The 6000-nt window shown below is 37.1% G+C and overlaps 1 protein-coding gene across 1 annotated transcript in view; it reads left to right on the top strand.

Moving 5' to 3' along the window:
• The window catches only part of ATP8B4 (ATPase phospholipid transporting 8B4 (putative)), a 243701-nt gene that overhangs the window by 146442 nt on the left and 91259 nt on the right, over window positions 1-6000 (top strand). The gene's annotated exons all lie outside the window — the stretch shown is intronic.

Below are 6000 nucleotides of genomic sequence, written 5' to 3'. Positions count from 1 at the left end.
TGAGGTCATATGATACATGTCTTTCTCTGATTGACTTATTTCACTTAGCATAATACCCTCTAGTTCTATCCACGTCGTTGCAAATGGCAAGATTTTTTTTTTGATGGCTGCATAATGTTCCATTGTGTGTGTGTGTGTGTGTGTGTATGTATGTATATAAGTATATATATATATATATATATATATATATATATATATCACATCTTCTTTATCCATTCATCTGTTGATGGACACCAGATTTGGATTCTCTTCCACCACTTAGTAGCTCCATAAGCTTGGGCAAGTTATTTCACTTCCAGTGCCTCAGTTTCCTGATTTTAAAAGGAAAGAAAATAGTATTTTACATAATAGGATTGTCTGAAGAGTAAACAGACTGTAAAGCTCTTAAAAGAATGTCTGATGCATCCTAAGAGCTTAAGGAATGTTAATTTTTCCTATTATTCATAAATATAACATAAAGAGGTTGAAATATAGTTTGTGGTACTTGTCCATTGTTAAATAAGTATGAGTCGTAATTCCCACCGCAACGCCATCTCTTATTTCTAGATTTGGTCTCACAAATTAGAGCTAAAATGATTTCTCTTTTTCTCTCTCTGTCTCTCCATACATACACCCAGACACACATACACACATGCACATAAGCCTTTATATGCACATTTGTATGTATATTTCTGTGTGTGTGTGTGTGTGTGTGTATTTGATAAGGCTTAGAAGTTGGCCCTAGAGTGTATACCTGGGATATTTTTGATTCTAATCCTACCAAGACTGCTCCAGACTATCTCAAAGACACTGGAGCCAGGATGAGACTTGGTTGTTTGACATTCCTCATCACCAGTACTTTAACAATACAAAAAAATTACCGGCTCTAAATCCCCACTAATCTTTACGAACTTCTTTTTCTCTTTCCAAAATCCTAGCTATGATGAAACAAGGGAAGTTCAATGCACAAAATCCACCCTTGTTTGGGACAGCAGTCGGGAAACTGAAATGTCAAGTTGTGGGAAATTGACTTGAAGTAGTGGCATGTGGCCACAATACCACAAATTGCTCTGGGCCTTCTGGAGCTGTGGTCAGAGCAGGCTCTATTTAAACTATCCTACTGGCTCATCTTTGATTCTGAGGACCTTCATGCTTGTATCCAATTATAAAGTCGGTAGTAAATCCTGCTCTTGGCCAGGAGAGCTATGGTCAGCTTTTATAGCTTTCCTTTTATGTCCTAAATGAACAATAAATGCTTATAGTGGCTTACCATCTGCACATGTGCAGTTTCATATGCCCTCACAAAGGAAGTATATTCTGTGTATGTTCTTTCTTTGAAGTGCGTTGGCATTTTTCATTTAATGATTTGAAAGATTGGTGTTGTAGAGGTCAAGGCTAGATTCCCAGGTTAGCATTCCTTTTCTTTCTAATGTGTCCCTTGCAGTAGTGAAAAGAAAACCTAATTGGAATAGTCCAAACCCAGGTTCTGGTTTTGGCATGACCACAAAAAGCTGCATGACCTTGAAGAAAGCACTTGGCTTCTCTGTGCCTTAGTTTGCCTATGAACTCTGTGCTGCTCAGTGAAATGGCAGGATTAAAATAATTATTTCTGAGTTCCTTTCTGCACCAAATAATACCACCTATGTCTCCCAACAACCTTATAAAGTAGTTATTGCCCAACTTCTTTCAGAAATGAGATGATTTGCTCAGGCTCATGGGGCTGATTAAGGATAGAACCAAGATCCAAACCCAAGTCTTCTGACACTTGGTACAGTGTTTTTCCTCCTTCCCTAAGCTGTGTCTGGTTTATTACTCAGTGAAGACATCAAGAGAAGGAAAAAAGAGTCTAGAGTTCTGTACCTGTTGTAAGGCATAGTAATGATGAGGGTAAATGTGAACTTTCCTCTCAACAAACAAGAGCAGTGATTCTGATTCCAACATGAGGGGAAGAGCATTCCAAGGAATTTCAGATTGCTCAACCCTAAAGACTGAGACCTACAAAAAGAGAACCCCTAGGTTTTTCTCTTTGGAGAGAAGGCCTTCTATAAAAGCTTCCTGTAAGCTTTCAAATAGGTACAAAGAATAAATTGGGACCGTATGTCACTTGAGGATAAAAGTGTTGAATTTACTTTGAATGGTTAACAATTCCACATGAGCAGAGGATGTTGATGTTGGTAAAATATTTCTATGCTGTCAGTTTGTTCAACTGTAGTATTAAAGCATACCCAGCTATGGTTTTTTAATACATCATCTTAAGAAATGCAGCCATGTACTCCCAAGGAATTAGATTTTGGGTGTTTTTTTGTTCCAAAGCAATAGGAATTCATTTCGACTTTCCTTGTTTAGCCACAGAATGGGCGGAATCATAAGCCCTGCTCTTTGAACATTCAGGCAGAAAACACTAAGCGCTTGATTATGCTAACTTTGAACATTTGTCTCCTTTTCTCTGCTAGTGTAAGACAAAGAGCTGAGTGTTCCACTATGACTCTCTTAAATCCTCTTTCCCAAACAAAAAGGATACCCTTCCTCTCCACAGACTTATTTAAGATCTAAGGATTCAAATTAATTTACAATACTTCCATTGGTATGAAGTGTAACATAGAAGGATCAAATGATATTCCATTCATTTTGCTTTGAGTTTTCAGGGAGCTCTCTCTCCTCCAGACAGATGAAAGCTTCAAATTGTTTGTACAGTTACCTGCATAATGCCATTCTTAAGTTCAGGTCTGCATTGGCTTTACCAAATGCCTGAATTCTCGAATTGTCTTGGTGGTTAATTATTTGTGTGACCTTGGGTTAGTCACTTAACTTCTAGGTCTTAATGTCCTTACTGGTGAAATTAAGGAATAGAAGATCATGATTCATTCATTCAACACTGACGTACTGCTTATGACAAGTAAAGCACTGTGCTTGGTCCACTATAAGTGCTAATGTTTTTTGAGTGAATGGAATAAGGAAAACAAAGCTGAAATAGAAAAGCTAGCAAGGAATTTACAAGGAAGTGTGTGTGTGTGAGGGGGGAAGTTGGGGGACACAGATAGGTAAACTATAATAGGAAAATAAATACAGAATATGACTTATTTATTTTTATATTGTAGGATTCTACAGAGTCATAGTGTGATTTTTAGTTTAGGTGAAAAAAAAAAGTGTTACCATTTAAATAGTTCAAAAATAAACTGGCACCATACCACTTTTGGAGAGGGAAATATTAAGAGCATAGAATATAATGTCTAGAAAGGGTTTTGGTATCATCTTTTGTCTTCAAGGAGACAAATGTTCAGAGTTAGCGTAATAGGCTACTGTTAATGTTCTCACTTTAAAATAAAACCAAAGCTTAATTCCCATTAAGATTAGAAATAAGCCAAGGGTCCTTGCTGTTGTCATTACTGTGTTTACTCTTCTGGATGACCTTGTTAATGTACTAAGACATGTAGCCAGAATATCAGTGAACAGAAGAAGACATGAACTTGAAACGGTAATAACCCTATTAGAAAGGAAGAGCATAGACAATGTTATGATAGACCTCAGAAATACAAAAAAATAATTCTGTGAGGCTCTCAGTAAGATAATTCAGTTAAATGTCTGATTTTGTGTCATAATCACATTTTTTACTATTAGAAAAAGCTTTTAATGTTAAAAAAAAAACCTCTCCTTTAGGGGCACCTGGGTGGCTCAGATGGTTAAGCGTCTGCCTTCAGCTCAGGTCATGATCCCATTGTCCTGGGATCGAGCCCCACATTGGGCTCCTGGCTTAGCAGGGAGTCTGCTTCTCCCTCTCCCTCTGCCTCTCCCACTGCTCATGCTCTCTCTCTCTCGTATCTCTGTGTCTTGAATGAATAAATAAAATCTTAAAAAAAAAAACCCTCTCCTTTAGGCTAACAACAATTTAAACAATGATCTCATCAATAAAAAGATACAATGTCCAGGGACACATCTATCAAGCTATGGTATGACCTTATGTAAAAAACAAAGCCAAACCAAAACTAAACTAAAACTCTTTACCAATAGAAGTACTTTTCAAAATTGAATTACTGGAAAGATTTATCCTTCTCCTTGAAGTTGCATTTATATATTAAAATATCAGTTCTTTTCCAATAATTAAAAGTTTAATGTATACTTAATACAAGTCTCAAATAAGTTTTATGAGAAAGTTGATACATTGATTCTGAAGTTTGCTTAAATGAATACATTGATTCTTTCAGTAAGAATAAGTGAGTACAGCTAAGAATTTTTAAAGAGAATGAGTGTTCTCATATCCTCCCAGGAATTGCCAAATTTAAAATTTTAAATTTATTTTTAATTTTTTAAATTTAATTTAATTTTATTATGTTATGTTAGTCACCATACAATACATCATTAGTTTTTGATGTAGTGATCCATGATTCATTGTTTTCGTGTAACACCCAGTGCTCCATGCAGTACGTGCCCTCCTTAATAACCATCACCAGGCTAACCCAGCCCCCTACCCCCCTCCCCTCTAAAACCCTCAGTTTGTTTCTCAGAGTCCATAGTCTCTCATGGTTCGTCTACCCTCTGATTTCCCTCCCCCTTCATTTTTCCCTTCCTTCTCCTAATGTCCTCTATGCTATTCCTTATGTTCCACAAATAAGTGAAACCATATAATTGACTTTCTCTTCTTGACTTATTTCACTTAGCATAATCTCCTCCAGTCCCATCCATGTTGATGTAAAAGTTGGTTATTCATCCTTTCTGATGGCTGAGTAATATTCCATTGTATGTATGGACCACATCTTTATCCATTCATCCATTGAAGGGCATCTCAGCTCTTTCCACAGTTTGGCTATTGTGGACATTGCTGCTATGAACATTGGGGTTCATATGGCCCTTCTTTTCACTACATCTGTGTCTTTAGGGTAAATACCCAGTGGCGCAATTGCTGGGTCATAGGGTAGCTCTGTTTTAATTTTTTGAGGCACCTCCACACTGTTTTTGCAAAGTGGCTGTACCAATTTGCATTCCCACCAACAGTGTAAGAGGGTTCCTCTTTCTCCACAACCTCTCCAACATTTGTTCTTTCTTGCTTTGTCAATTTTTGCCATTCTAATTGGTGTAAGGTGGTATCTCAGTGTGGTTTTGATTTGAATTTCCCTGATGGCTAATGATGATGAACATTTTTTCATGTGTCTGTTAGCCATTTGTATGTCTTCTTTGGAGAAGTGTCTGTTTATGTCTTCTGCCCATTTTTTGACTTGATTATTTGTTTTTTGGCTGTTGAGTTTGAGAAGTTCTTTATAGATCTTGGAAATCAGCGCTTTGCCTGTAGTGTCATTTGCCAATATCTTCTCCCATTCTGTGGGTTGCTTCTTTGTTTTGTTGACTGTTTCCTTTGCTATGCAGAAGGTTTTTATCTTGATGAAGTCCCAAAAGTTCGTTTTTGCTTTTGCTTCACTAGCCTTTGGAGATGTATCTTGAAAGAAGTTGCTGTGGCCAATGTCGAAGAGGTTATTGCTTGTGTTCTCCTCTAGGATTTTGATGGATTCCTGTCTCACATTAAGGTCTTTCATCCATTTTGAGTTTATCTTTGTGTATGATGTTAGGGAATGGTCGAGTTTCTTCTGTATGTAGCTGTCCAATTTTCCCAGCACCATTTATTGAAGAGACTGTCTTTTTTCCATTGCATATTTTTTCCTGCTTTGTCGAAGATTATTTGACCATAGAGTTGAGGGTCCATATCTGGGCTCTCTATTCTGTTCCATTGGTCTATATGTCTGTTTTTAAGCCAGTAGCATGCTGTCTTGGTGATCACCGCTTTGTAATAAAGCTTGAAATCAGGCAACATGATGCCCCCAGGTTTGTTTTTCTTTTTCAACATTTCCTTGGCAATTCGGGGTCTTTTCTGATTGCATACAAATTTTAGGATTATTTGTTCCAGCACTTTGAAAAATGTCATTGGGATTTTGATCAGGATGGCATTGAAGGTATAGATTGCTCTGGGTAGCATAGACATTTTAACAATGTTTATTCTTCCTATCCATGAGCATGGGATGTTTTTCCATCTTT

Source organism: Neomonachus schauinslandi, chromosome 9 (genome assembly GCF_002201575.2).
Source record: "Neomonachus schauinslandi chromosome 9, ASM220157v2, whole genome shotgun sequence".
In the NCBI taxonomy this organism is placed as follows: Eukaryota; Metazoa; Chordata; class Mammalia; order Carnivora; family Phocidae; genus Neomonachus; species Neomonachus schauinslandi.
This window is presented reverse-complemented; position numbering and strand designations above follow the sequence as displayed.